General features: G+C 31.7%; 1 pseudogene; it reads right to left on the bottom strand.

The window, feature by feature from the left end:
- Positions 1 to 225: 225 nt before the first annotated feature.
- Positions 226 to 14,411, bottom strand: LOC131594581 (uncharacterized; annotated as a pseudogene).
- Positions 14,412 to 15,100: the final 689 nt, after the last annotated feature.

The raw sequence follows: 15,100 nt of genomic DNA on the forward strand, positions 1-15,100 counted from the left end.
TTAAATCTCTTTCAAAAATTTAAATTTCACAAAAAATAATTTAAATATTCTTAATTGTAAAAAAACTCTCTCTCTCTCTCTATATATATATATATATATATATATATATATATATATATATATATATATATATATATATATATCTTTTAAGGTAATGTAAAAATTCATTGTTTAAGAAGTAAACTAGACATACACTAGTCTGAAATGACATAATTAATGTTAATAAGTTTAGAAAAAGTGATACAAAATTAGTACAAACCTTTCGATTTCAATTACATCAAGTTCTTGAATTACAAAAGAGAATTTCTAAGTGAAACAAGATTCAAATTCGAGATTACATACAGTACTAGACTACTAGCTACATATCCCAAGTTGAAACAAATTGAATTCGAGTTGTATAAAATCAAAGTCCTTAAGCTACAAGAGAATTCCAACTGATTTGAGCCACTCAATTTCTTCACCTTTCGACCTCTTCTTTGCATGCCATTCTCATCATTGCTCATCTTCAAGTTAAAGAACCTGTCATAAAGTAAAATGGTGAAAATAATCCATTAAGTTGAAATGAAGAGAGTAATGATGAAATTTCACATTTCATTCTTATCTCTTACTCCATTGTTCTCTCTACAAACCTGTTTTTCTTCATCATATTCCATTCTTATCTCAAACAAACCCAATTCATTTCACCATGCAAATTATACCTTACACACACTATATTATACTTCTTGTATCACTTCTTATCTTAAACAGACCCAAAGAAAAAGAAAAGCAAAATCTAAAGATAAAGTAAATTATCTCAGACAGTACCAACTTCTTTTCTGCTATATTCTATCGAATAACAAGAAACAATAACACAAGAGAGTATTCACATGAAATTGATATTATGAACAGAGCCATAAGTCTCAAATTTCTTTATCCAGTTCAATTGAAATTAGGCACATTCATTCAAAGTTGTATAAAATAATAGGGAGAAACTTACGTACCATATTTGTATAATGCTCTCCCAAGATAGATGACAACTTCCAGTAACCTCATGTTGTGGAAAAGAATGTTGAAAGGTCCTCAACAAAATCGGGTCCATCAATATCAAATGCAGCTATAAGAGAAAATCAAAGTAGAAAATAATTAAACATACATTAACTATAAAAGAAGATAAATGAAAAGAATATAAATGGAAATGTTGTAGATACTAACCTGGAATTTCACAAAGCCAATCACGTGTACACAACAATGCTTCAACATTATCAGATTTAAGAGCGCTTCGATACTTATCAAGTATACGTCCACCTATACTAAATGTTGATTCTGATGCAACTGTAGTGATTGGAATGCTCAAAAGGTCACGTGCCAATATAGCAAGTTTGGGATATTTACCCTCATTTGCTTTCCAATATTGCAAAACATCCAAATCAGCATATTGCTCATGATCAATTTTTTTTTCATTCAAATAAGCTTCCAAATCAGACTCATCTCTTGACGGTTCACACAATTTACTTGTGTAACTCCCAAAATCTTGCAAGTCATTTGAGGGAATGTTTGGACTACCTCTAATTGATCTTTGTGAAGATGAAGTGCTTTCTTCATTTGAGGACTTGAGATATTCTTGAAAAAAAACTTTCAACTTATCAAAGATCAACTTTGCAACTTGTACTCCCTCATCACCTAACAACCTCACATAGCACCACTCAACAAACTGCAACTTATATCTAGGATCCAAGATGACAGCAAATGATAGAACAACACTATAAGAATTCCAATATTTATCAAACTTTTTCCTCATTCTTCTAGCCATGCAACATAATTAATTTTGTTTTTCAAACTCACTATGAACAACACATGCAACTTCCTTGATTTTCATATGAATTCTCCACACACCACTAAAATAGAGGTTGGCGGTTGGATAAGAACTACCCGAAAATAACACTGTGATATCGTAAAATGGCTTCAAAAAATCAGCTATGGTTTTTACTTCATCCCACTCCTCGTTTGATAAGCAATAATCAAAATAGGGATCAATATCACTTAGGAGCATATAGGATTCTCGTTGACCTATAGCATTCTCAAGCATCAGATAAGTGGAATTCCACCTAGTAGGTAAGTCTTGACGAACTTGCTTAGAAGTCACATTTGAAAGTTGCTTTAAACAAGATGCAAACTTTATCTTTCGAGCTTCTGAGCCCCTTACATATTTCACACACAACCTAATCTTTTCTAAAGATTCATCTATAACCTTTAAACCATCATGAACTATTAAGTTCAAAATGTGTGCTCCACATCTAACATGAAAATATGCTCCCTCAGCTATCAATCCTAATCCTGATGATAAATGTTTTTTTAATATATTCACCATAACATCATTGTTAGATGCATTATCTAAAGTAATCGTGAATACTTTTTTCTCTATACCCCACTCCTTTAACAAACTTATTAACTTCTCAGCCAAATTAAAACCGCTATGAGGTGGTGGACAATGAAGGAAGGACAAAACTTTTTTCTCTAATTCCCAATTCCTATTAACAAAACGTGTCGTCAGAACCATATATTCATCAGTATTTATTGCAGATCATAGATCAGATGTTAAACAAATTTTTCCTGGAATTGACTGCAAATAGGATTTTAAGTTTTCTTTTTCTTTTCTAAACACCTTAAGAACATCAGACTTTGCAGTATTTCTAGTCATGGACTTAACATCAGGGTGCAAAAAACTAAGTAAGTTAACTATCCCTTCATGTTCAACAAAACTAAAAGGATAATTGTGTTTAACAATTACCTCAGAAATTCTTTCCCTATACATTTCTTGATTCAGTGGCGGATAAGATGATCCATTTCCTCTTCCAACACAAATCGCCGCATGTTTTTTCAAATTTGAAGTGCCACCACCATCTCTAGCCATGTAAATTTTATTACAATTTTTGCATTTGGCCTTTGGGAGTCCTTCATCATCAACAAACTTTTCAAAACATTCCCAAGCCGTAGAAGTTTTTGCTCTTTTCGAACTAGGGACTGAACTGTCAACTGAATCCTCAATTTGAATTACGGGTTCATCGTCTTCGATAGACATATTTCCTGCTTGCAAGTAAATAACTTGATCAAACATAGTTTCTTCATAAATCTACAGTTTCTTCACAAAATATACAATTTCTCTATAAATCTAAAAGCATGTTCTTTACAAGATTTCAGTTTCTCCAATTCAATAAATATATAAGGATCTATTAAACCGTTTCTTTTTCTACCATTCTATTACAAGAATTACTACTTCAAAATGAACATAGAAAATAGATTCATTCATAACAAGCAGTCTAAAGGTTCACAAATCATAAAACCTGTTCTAAAGATAATTGACATGAAAGTTCTACCGTAGAAGTATGTCTGACAATTACATAAATTAAAGTGGAGCTGATAGAAACCAACTTATAGAGAAAAGTAAATAGGGAAAATCACTTTGATCACAGAATGATAATTGCAGAACTTCGAGGGTCTGCACCTTCTCAATACCAAAATGACTTCTTTCCAATCAAGGCCCATATCTAACGGGAACCAATTCCAAAATAATTGACATGTTTTATTGGCGACTGTCATGACTCATGAATAACCCACTAAAAAACCCACCTGAGTAAACAATGTTTCTTTAACTAAATAAATTAATAAACAATGTTTACTAAACATTCACCTGAGTAAACAATGTTTCTTTAACTAAATAAATTAATAAACAATGTTTACTAAACATTGGATAATGATTATTATCCTATACATCATCCTTAACCTCAATTTGATAAGCACATTAATTTAAGATAAGAATAAGATGAAGCAATGGAACACTTTTTTTATTGTTATATTTTGTTGCAGTGAAGTCGTTATCCAAACTGGCATATATTAATCTCAGTTTTTTATAGCTTCATGTTTATAAACTATATGATGACATAAATACCTTGTAATTCAGAAGCCTTTGTATGTACTTTATTACCTCAGCATTTGGATAAAAGTTAAGTAGCCAAAAAAACAAAACCATCTAAAGGCAATGGAAGAATACACTTTAAAACAACTAAGAATAGAAAACAAAGTCAGCATCATCAGTCACTATAACAGTTTCCAATATTTCACAAATGCACAAACATTCTATGCTAAACTATTAATTACTTAACAAATCAGTCACTATAACAGAAGCAAATCAGTCACTAAGTAGTGCAGGTGCGAGTTCAAGCTAATGTCTAGCACTTGGGCCCTGTAGCGGTTGTTTCTTAAAACAGCAGCATCAAATGTAGCTCACTGTCCCAAGCCAGTGATCAAGTTGCTTATCTAATCCTACTAGTATGCCATGTGATGCAACCATGATGTATGTCTTCATAAAGTGATAAATGTAGTTCACTTTAATATTTGTTTTACTGATATATAGAAAAGTTGAATATAATATCACGATACAAATTAAGACATAAACCAATTATAATGGCTCTAACTATTTGCATATTTGAATGTCACAAGTTACTTTGAAGATATACATCATGGTTGCATCACATGGCACACTAGTAGGACATGAAGAAGGCATATGCAATTATTTAGCAAGGAACACTCTTAATTTCTAACAGCTACTTTGCTACACTAAATACTTGTTGTTATTGAACATCCATGTAGCCTAACCAATTAACTATTCTAACAGCTCACAAGGTCTGCCTCTCAACTAACAAGGCCTGACTAATTGGTTAAATGCTAAATAACTTCTATAAATTTTATTCATGCAAGTCAGCATTCAGTGCAAAGCAACAATAACATTCAGATGTGGCAATTGGTTTATTTTATACAATGTTGAACTACTATTAAAGACAGAATTGTTTGAGAAGACAAAAGACACCTATCTCAAGTTTAACATAGTTTGAATTTGTTTTTCGGCCCAATCATTTCAGATTCAAGGACAATAACAAATAGTTAAGAATATGTGTGACTAAATTAATTTTATTGAATCTATTTCCGAATCCAAAACAATGAGAGCAGAAACTCATCTGAATAAAGTTTGACTATAAGCTCACCATATAAACAACTCCTAAACCCAACCTATTAACAATTATCTAACACTATACAAGGCAAATAAAGTGATATAATCTAAAACAACAAAACAATTTAGTTGTGAACACAACATATAACACGGGAAATACCAATGATATCGAGTAAGAAGCCATACCAATGATGTATGTTGAAGCTCTCTTGATAAAACTTGATGATTTACACCTGAAGCCACAACCGAAAACCTTGATTCCACCTGAGCAAATCAGCCACAAGAACAACGTTGAAATACGAGTAACTATCAAATATTTTATAGTTGATTGCATACCTACTCATTCATGGGTTTTTCAGAAAATACTATATGTTTACCTTTGAAGTAGAAAACGCGAAAAATAGATCGACAGTCGTCGAAGAGAAATCTTGAAAAGCTAAAGAGAGAATATCCAGCAGAAGAGACAACGATTACGAGAATACGAAAAGTTGAGTTGCGATGCTGATTTGAATTTGCGATGTTGAGATGAATTGCGATTGTAGCACCGAAACGTTGAGTTGAATTGCAATTGTAGCACCAAAACGTTGAGTTGAATTGCTAGCTAAATGGTTTCATCAAGAAATTGGGGAAAAACGAAATTAGGGTTCATCTTTGGAGAGAACGTGATTCGTGAAATTTGGAAATTGAATCTGAAACGTTTTTCTAATTTTCAAATTTTTTTCTTCTTATTGTGTTTTAACTTTTAACAAAAGAAATTAAATGTAATATATTTTTATATTAAAATGTTTAATTTAATAAATGATAAAATAATATCCAATGGATTTATAAAATAAGGTGGATGGATTGAATCCATCCATATGATTTGATGGATGGATTGGATAAATCCATTAAATTATTTTTTTTGTTTAATGGATGGATCGGATGGATAAATTATAGGATGGATCGGATGGATATTGTGTTAATGGATTTTATTGCCACCCCTACTACTGTGTAGTAATTCACGGTGATTGTTGTGATTTATTGGTAGCGTGTAACGACCGATGAGTTGGGTCCGGAATCTTCTTGGTGATTGTTGAAGGATTTTTTTATTAAAAAACCTGTGCAATTCTTAAAATACCTTTAAAAATCGAAAATATATTTCTGGTGTGCACAATTTTTAGATTGTATTTACGTAAAAGGAAATATATTTCCGATTCGGGACAAAGATGTTTATATCACCTTGAAATTTTACCGCCCCACACCAAGAACACTAACCCAGACAGAAATATCAGGAAACCAACCGTATAAACTGGAAAAACTAGATTCAACGAATGATTGATCCAACAATAGAGTCAGAAACAATGAAGAAAGCTAAATGCAATTACTGTGGCTCCTTGATCAAGTATGATAAAGGAACAAGTGCCATGAGAGCTCATTATATCAGATGCAAGGATAAGGATGAACCAAAGAATGATGTTAACAAGAGGCAAAAGTCAGTTTTATACTCAACGGAAAATATGGAGGGAAATATTTGTACTTCTCCTTCAAAGTTCAAACCCCATGTTTGACTAAGAGGGAATCCAAAATGTAGTTGTGAAGATGTTCATAGATATGGATATTTCTCTTAGCGCGTGGAGCGTGCAGGTTTTCACAATTTTATTAGCTTTGTGCTATCAAGATTGTGCTTTTTGAAAGTGTGTTATATCGGAAGTATATTTTTGATTTTATATCAAAAGTATATTTTTGAAATAAATTTAACTTTAAAAGGGGCGAATTTCAAAAACTAATAAATTATATATTTGTGGATGCGTACCGGAAATATATTTTCGATTTTATGGACAATTTTAAAATTTTGCTTGGTGCAATGAAAAAATATGGGATGGAATAAGAAATCATCTTGTTGAAGAAGTGTAGTAGGTAGCGGTAAGAACAACTGTGTAGAAACTTCGTAAATGGGTTCTTTATATCAAAAATTGCATGATTTTCTCTCAAATTTCAATGTAGAAAACAGATTTGGATTCTCTGCAGTAAAAAAAACTGCAAAGTTAACCTAGGCCCTTGATATAAGTAAAGGAACTTCTTTTGATATGTTTTAAGCCATTGGATTATGCAGGAACGATCTAGATTTACCTGAATGCGTGAAAATTTGAATGCATAAAATCAGATTCAAAAGAAAACACGATATAGAATAATGTTTGAGATGCAACAATTGCCTACAAGTGTATTAATCTATTGGCTAAAAGTTAAACTTTTAATATAATTATTCGTATGATTTGTCAATATAATAATATGATTCGTGAATTAAAATATGATGGGTATTTATAATACAATTTTAATTCAAATATACCAATAGTATAAATTTTATTAATCTATTAAAAAAAATACTTTGGCGGGGCGCGGACTCGATTTTTATACTCATTTTTACTTGGCAAACTTGCGTGGCCCGCTCTTTTTTTAGCGGGCATAAGGCAGGGCGAAGCGGGCGGCCTGTTTTGTTACCCCTAATTTCATAAAGTATTTTTTAGTCTATCTAAAATAGAATAGAATATATCGTAGCATATTCCTTATATTATTAATATAATAAGTCGTAAAACTTATTATATAACATAATCTTCGTAGTGTTATACATACACATTGTTTTATTCAATTGCCTCTTATTCTCTCTTATTTCAACATGATATCCAGAGCCTGTTGAGAGACAACCTTTCACCGTGCTTTACCCCGTTGACTGATTGTATCCCAAAGGATTAAAAAAATAGGCAAACCGTGTCCCAACTCATGTTTACCTTCCTTTCACTGTCATGACTCTTTCCAGCATCGATTCCCCGTTCAACACCACACTATCGCCGCCACCACTGTGGTAGAAGACAATGAGCAAGAAATAAAAGGTTGTGATGAGAACTTATCCAACTCAATTGCTCCTCTTGCAAAAAGATTTGGTAAGGTAATGAGAAGACTTGACAAGCGATCAATGAATAATTTTATGAATAATGTGAATGGAAAAATTCATTACAACTCAAGAAGTTCCAACTCCCATCGCAAGTTCAAAGATTTTAACATAGAACAAAGGCAAAAAAAATACAATGTCATTAGTGTGAGGATTTTGGGCACATTCAAGTTGAATAAACCAATTACCTCATAAAATAAAAGAAGGGATACTTTGCCACTTTTTTAGATGAAGAAACTGAAGATGAGAGTGAGGATGAAATGACTAACAATGTAATTGCTTTCACTGCTCGCCTAGGTTACAAGACAAATGATCAACATTAAGATGAATTAAGTGATGAAAAATTTTCAGATGAAGACGTGGTATAAGAATACATGTTGTTGTATGTCAAGTGGAAAGAAGAATGCATGGAAAATGAGAAGCAAAGTCTCAGATAAATTCTTTTCTAAATATTTGATGAATTAATAGAATAAGTCACTCTTCTGAATTCTAAGCTAGAAGGCATGACCAAGTCAGTTAGTATGCTCAACTGTGGTTTAGATACCCTTGACGAAATCCTAGGTGTTGGAAAGATAGCTAAAAATATGAGGGGCATTGGATTTGACTACAGTTCTATGAATGAATGAATAAGAAAACAAATTTATTCCTCCTGAACAAAAAATGGAGTTCAAGATGTCAATTAACTCGTCAAAGAAACTTGCTCGAGTTTATTATCATCACAACAATTCTTTCCATCAAAAAAGCCCATTTATACAAATATGGAAAGTTAAGGAGGTAACGTCAAGCAATATTGATCACACCTTCCTAGGAGCTTTTGTGAAGAATAATATTTTTATGGTGGATGTCCCAGGCATATGACTGGAGAGAAGAATGATCTCAAATAAGTAAATCCATACACTAACATCTATGGTACATTTAGAGATGGTGCTATAGTTGGAAAAGGTAAACTTCTGTACCCAAGTCTTCCAAATCTAGAAGATATTTTTTTGGTTGAAGGACTCACTGCAAACCTTATCAGTATTAGTCAATTGTGTGCTCAGGATCTTTATGTGAATTTCACCAGATCTAAATGCATTTTCACAAACAAGAATTAGAAGGAAACCATGAAAGGGATGAGATCATCTAATAACTGCTACATGTGAAAATCTCATGATCAGCATGCAACTAGTATGCTAACTAAAAAAGATGAGACTAAGCTGTGGAACAAAAATCTTGGACATCTAAACCTAAGAAGCATGAGAAAAATTATTTCTACAAAGTCCATAAAGATTGAGGAAGGGAGAATTTGTGGTGGTTGGCATATTGGAAAAAAAAAACTAAAATACCGCACAAAAAGCTGTAACATCTTACCGCATCAAAGGTTACAAAGTTACTTCACATGGATCTCATGGGACCATGCAAGTTGAAAGCTTATGAGTAAGAAGATACGTGTTTGTGTGTGTTGATGATCACTCAAGATTCACCTGGATTGAGTTCCTTAGAAAAAAAATTTAATTCTCTATTTTATATAGATGGCATTATGTTTGGTAAAACTAACTTATGGGAACATGTTGAACAAGATGTTCTATCAACTTTAACTGAAGAATCATGTCGAGTAAGACGTCTTATGTAGGATTATCTGACACCGTGAGTGTATGCACAACTACATTTGTTGAAGTATGTTATTAAGTTACAGTTGCAGAATATTTTGGAATATTGTGCAATCTTATGTGGCGCTTGATTTAGGGATATAATATCCTCCCTTCTTTCAAGATGTATGATTAGTTTCTAAATATGGGGAATATTTAGGAAACTAATAATTAAGCCATATCTTTATGGAGGAGATTTTGGAGAATATTCAACAGTACCCTGCTGCAATTTGAAAGTCCAATCCAGTCTAGAAGATTGTTTTAAATATAAAGCAATAAACCTAGTTCGAGTACATAACTCATATTATATTTTGTGTTAGGGTTTGTGCAGTTGTGTCAATTGTGAGCCTATATAATATCATCTTGATAGAAAAGTAGGATTGTCTCTTTAGAGTTGTAAGTTTTGTGATCATTCATAAGTTTTTAAGCATCGAGTGATTGTGTGTCTTTGAAGTGTGTCTTCTAAAGTTTTTAAACAGATTATCATGGTTGTGATTGAGGGGGATTGAGAAGGGTCTCATACCTAGGTGAATCTTAGGTAGATGTATAACACGGGTAGTGATTAGATGAGAAGGCTGGAAACTGGAGGTTATTTGCATAGGACTTCAAACTAATACTATCATAGTAGATTTACCTCTGGCTTGGTAGCCCCCTATATTAGGTGTTGTTATACACCGAACTGGGTGAACAATTTCCTGTGTTTATTTAAGTTTCTACACAGTTTTTATTGTAAATCTTGTCATTGTGTGTTGTTAAGAGATCAGTGTCTCGACATCTCTTAGGACATCTAAGATCTTAAATACCAGAATTTCAAAAAATCAGACATAATTGTCACCTTTGAAAGACTATGTCAAAAACTACAACATGAAAAAGGAAGAGAAATCAGGAAAATTGTTAGGATTCGAAGTGTTAGTGGAAGAGAATTTGAAAATTCTAATTTATCGAATTAATGTTCCTCTAAATGAATTTCTCAGCCCTAATTACTCATCAACAAAATGGATTGGTTGAGCGGAAGAATATAACCCTTCAAGGAATGTCAAAGGTTTAGCTTCATGCAAAGAACCTACCCTGCTACATTTGGGATGATGCTATGAACACAACATGTCATATCCATAATCGAGTGACCATTCGTCCAGGCACAAACACTAGTCATTATGAACCATGGAAAGGAAGAAAACTAAATGTCAAACACTTCCATGTGTTTGGTAGTATACATTTCATCCTGTTGATGACATTGTTATCACTGTAGATGATTCAGAGGATATCCAGCATCTCAAAACTTATCTTTTCTAAACTCGTCATACAAAATACTTGGGTCCACTAAGATACTTCTTAGGAATTGAAGTTATCCCATCCTCGTCAGGCATTGCAATCAACCAACGCAACTATACATTATACATCCTCAGTGAAAAGGGTATTCTTGATTGTCGTCCCATTTATACTTCTATGGATCCTAGTGTCAAGCTTCTTTAGGGTCAGGGGGAGCCATTGAAAGACCCGAGAAGATATCGACGACTTGTGAGTAAACTCAACTATTTTACAATCACCATGTCAGACATTAGATTTGCGGAGAGCTAGTTTTTGAACACTTCTTGTGATAGTCATTGGGACGTAGTCATTCGAGTTTTTATATACATAAAAAATGCATCAAGAAGAGAACTATTATATGAAGATAAGGACAATGCTAAAATTATTTGTTATTCAGATGCAAGCTGGGTCAGTTCACCGTCAGACAGAAAATCCACGTCTGGATATTATTTTCTTATTGTAGGTTATATGATCTCATGAAGAAGAAGAAAGAAACAAAATACACTTGTATTATCTAGTGTTGAAGCTGAATATCGTGCTATGGCAGCAACCTTAAAGGAGCTTGCATGACTTAAAAATTTGCTCTCAGAGCTTAGGTTGGGAGATCTTCAAGCCACAAAACTCATATGCGACAATCAAGTGGCACTCCATATTGCATCTAATTTTGTTTTCCATGAACAAACCAAACACATAGAAATAAACTGTCATTATGTAAGGGACAAAGTACTTTAAGGATAAATCATCATAAATTTCTTCAAATCTGAAGACCAATTGACTGATATGTTCACTAAGTCTTTTACAGGTTCTCGATCCGATTACATTTGTAATAAGTTCGGCTCATGTGACATATATGATCCAGCTTGAGGGGGAGTTTTAAAATTCAACATTTGTATATAGAACATTTTTTTAACCTATCTAGAATAAAATAGAATATATTGTAACATGTAATTAATTAATACAATAAACCGTAAATCTCACTATATAATACAACTAGTGTGATTACCCGTGCGAGGCACGGGATAAAATTTATGTTATATTTTTTTTATAATTATTTATGGTTTACAAATAAAACTATGATAACAAAAAAAGAAATAGATAAGTTATTAGTAGTAGATATGAAATAAATAATTTAACTATTTAATAAGCTATGATTATATAATCTCTATTATAAAAAAAAACTTTATTGTATATAAAATACTTGAGTGTTTGAAAATAATGATGTACAATCTTTATTTACATTCATATAATATAAGTACTTTGTTATAAAAAGTATATTTAGTTTATTTTAAATTAGTAATTAAAAAATTAGTGAACGACTGAAAACCTAAATTAAATGTTACTTTATAAAAATAATATTAATTGAACACAGTTTAATATATGGTTAAAACGTAAAAAAATGAACTCTAAAAACTATGCCAATAATGTTAAAAAATTTAATAATTATTTTTAAGATGATTATTTTAATTTTTTCACTTATCACTCCATGTTGGTATTTTTAAGATGATTATTTTAATACACAAAAATATATTTTTTTTATCAAAATAATATATTAAACGGTCATAAATAATTGATAATTAAGATGAGTTATTTAAGTGTATTTAATATAAATAAATATTGTTGTCTAATAATGAATAAAATATATGCACAATTTAAGGAGTATAATGAATTTCGTATGAAAAAAAAGATTGAAATGACATCTAATTTTTAAGAAATCGTCATTTATTTATAACATTAAAAAATTTAAGTAAAAAGTGTAATAAATAGTAAAAACTAAAGAAAACATTGATATAAAACAACTTATAATTTAAAAAGTGTAATATAAAACTTTAATTAGTCACACATACATTCTAACATCTAAGTAAGAAAGAATATCTGAGTGAGGCATATATAATAGTAACCATATATAAAAGGAAAGGACATGAAAGTACAGTAACTATGAAAAGAACATTAAAAATAATAAAATAAATAAAACTCTTTAACTATTAGTTTTTGAAATAGCTTTCCATGTAGGTAACAAAAAGAGTGACATCTATACCACCAGAAGGTATGACGATATTATGAATTGTCTTTGCTATTAGTAGTAACACAGATAAATATAAATCAGTCATGATCGCTTAAAATTGCAATGGATCATGACACTTCTATTGTTCTCTTATCTTTTCATTTTTGATGCTTAAGATAGCAACAGAGTTATGAAAATTGTTATTGAAATTTTTAATTCTCTTATCTTTTCATCTCTGGTGTTCCTGTTAAAATAGGTAAAGTATATATTATTCTCAATTAAAAAATATGATTAGTTTATAGTAGACTAAAACTATATAGGCCACTAAATTGATGGATAAAAAATTATGCTATTTAGCTTTAAACTTTTAAAAAGTTTAATCCATTAAAGTTCAGTAAATTTCCAAATTTTCTAATCAACTTGGAAACCCTGTGGGATGCTTCCTGTGAACTCCATATTAGCAGCAAGTAATAAATCCCGCATAACTACAACAACTGCATCATAAAATTCTACCTAAAAAACGATGTGGATGGGTTTATATAAATCATTACAAATACTACTTGATTTCACCCATGACACAACAATACCAAAGCTAACCTAAGACACACACTAATTCCAATTTCTCTCTTTGACACAACAATACCAAAATCAGATAATATCTTTTTGTTCTTTTTTCTCCCTTTGTAGCAGTGTGTTCCAACAATAAAATCACACATAATTCATGTGTATGTTTTTTACCTGAGGATTAGAACTTTGTTGAAGATTTTCCTTAGCAGAAGAATCTCCACCCTTGCCATAGCCCTTGGTATCATCCTGAAACAAAAAAATTTGCTAAACCATTACAAAGATGTGCATACGAAACAAAAAATTTGCTGTAAAATAAAGGATTTGAAATTACCTCCATCTGCAACATTTCCAATTGACCGACGATAAATTAAAGAAAAAAATTACCATCAGTAAAAAGCACAACAACAATAAAACTTCAAAACAACTCTTTAAACATTATCAGAGGACCTGATACTCATTTATTCTCACCGGGGACCAAAAAAGCGTGTAAAGTAAAATCGCAAAAAATTGAAAAATAGTAAACTGAAATAGAATTGACCTCTTTGTATCTCGAAAGGTAAATCTTAAGAGGATCAATATAATCCTCGAAACCTAGCGTCGTCATCGCCCAAAGCAAATCATCACCGTTAATCGTATTCCTCCTCTCTCTCTCTCTGACACTTATCAGAAGCCCTGCACAATTTCAATACAACCAAATCAAAATCAAAATCACAATCAATTCACTGTACGAATCAAAGAGAAAAAGAAAATCAAACATACTCGTTGATGATGAAGCTGATGAACTTAGAGACACATTCCTAAACCGTCTCTTTAGCATCATTCGCGATTTTACCATTAGCAGTGAGAGTCTTCTTCATGATGCGAATGATATTCGCAATAGGAAGAAACCTATCCTACTTGTGGATGTTAGAGCATATACTCGTGGATGTTAGAGTGTGGACTGTGCTCACCGCTCTCGCGGCTTCCACCACCAGGAATCGTTGGAGCGTCAGTCATATCATCGAAACCCTAACAAACATAGAGAACTAAAACCCTAGAGAGAGTGTGTGTGTGTGTGTTGGGATATAATATTATTTTGATATGTTTTGTTGAAATTGCAGAAACATTTATGCATTGAAAACAAAATGAAACATTTGCATTGAGAGAGCACGGGAAACGAAACGTTTGCATTGAAAACAAATGTTACAATTAATATCCGCTCAAAAAATTAACTAATAGGGTTAACATTCTGCGGTACCTATTTTACCCCTAAAAAATAAGTAATTGATAAATCAGATAAAAGGGTTTTTTTAGATTTACAAAAACATAATTAATTAAATATTAAAAAACAATTAAAGATAATTATAGAAACCTTAATTCAAATAGCAATTTTATAAATATTAAAGAATCTAAAAAGCCGACACTTGGCAAACTTGTGAAAGTACTCATTGTAGCAGTGAAATTGGTGAGACTAAAGCCATGAGAAAGACTTAGCGCATTTGTTTTAAACAGAGTGGTCACCGCGCTTTATTGTTTCCAAAAAGGAATGAGAAAAAGAGTGAATAAAACTCACAAAAGTTTTTAAAATCAAAACTAATAAACTTATCAGAGATTTGGGTGAGGGGTTTGTTATACAAGAGAAAGGTTTTAAGCACCCCTCATATCCATGGTACTCCATGGGAACCTCTTTGAAAATGTTATTATTT

This window comes from Vicia villosa, linkage group LG1 (genome assembly GCF_029867415.1).
Source record: "Vicia villosa cultivar HV-30 ecotype Madison, WI linkage group LG1, Vvil1.0, whole genome shotgun sequence".
Lineage (NCBI taxonomy): Eukaryota > Viridiplantae > Streptophyta > Magnoliopsida > Fabales > Fabaceae > Vicia > Vicia villosa.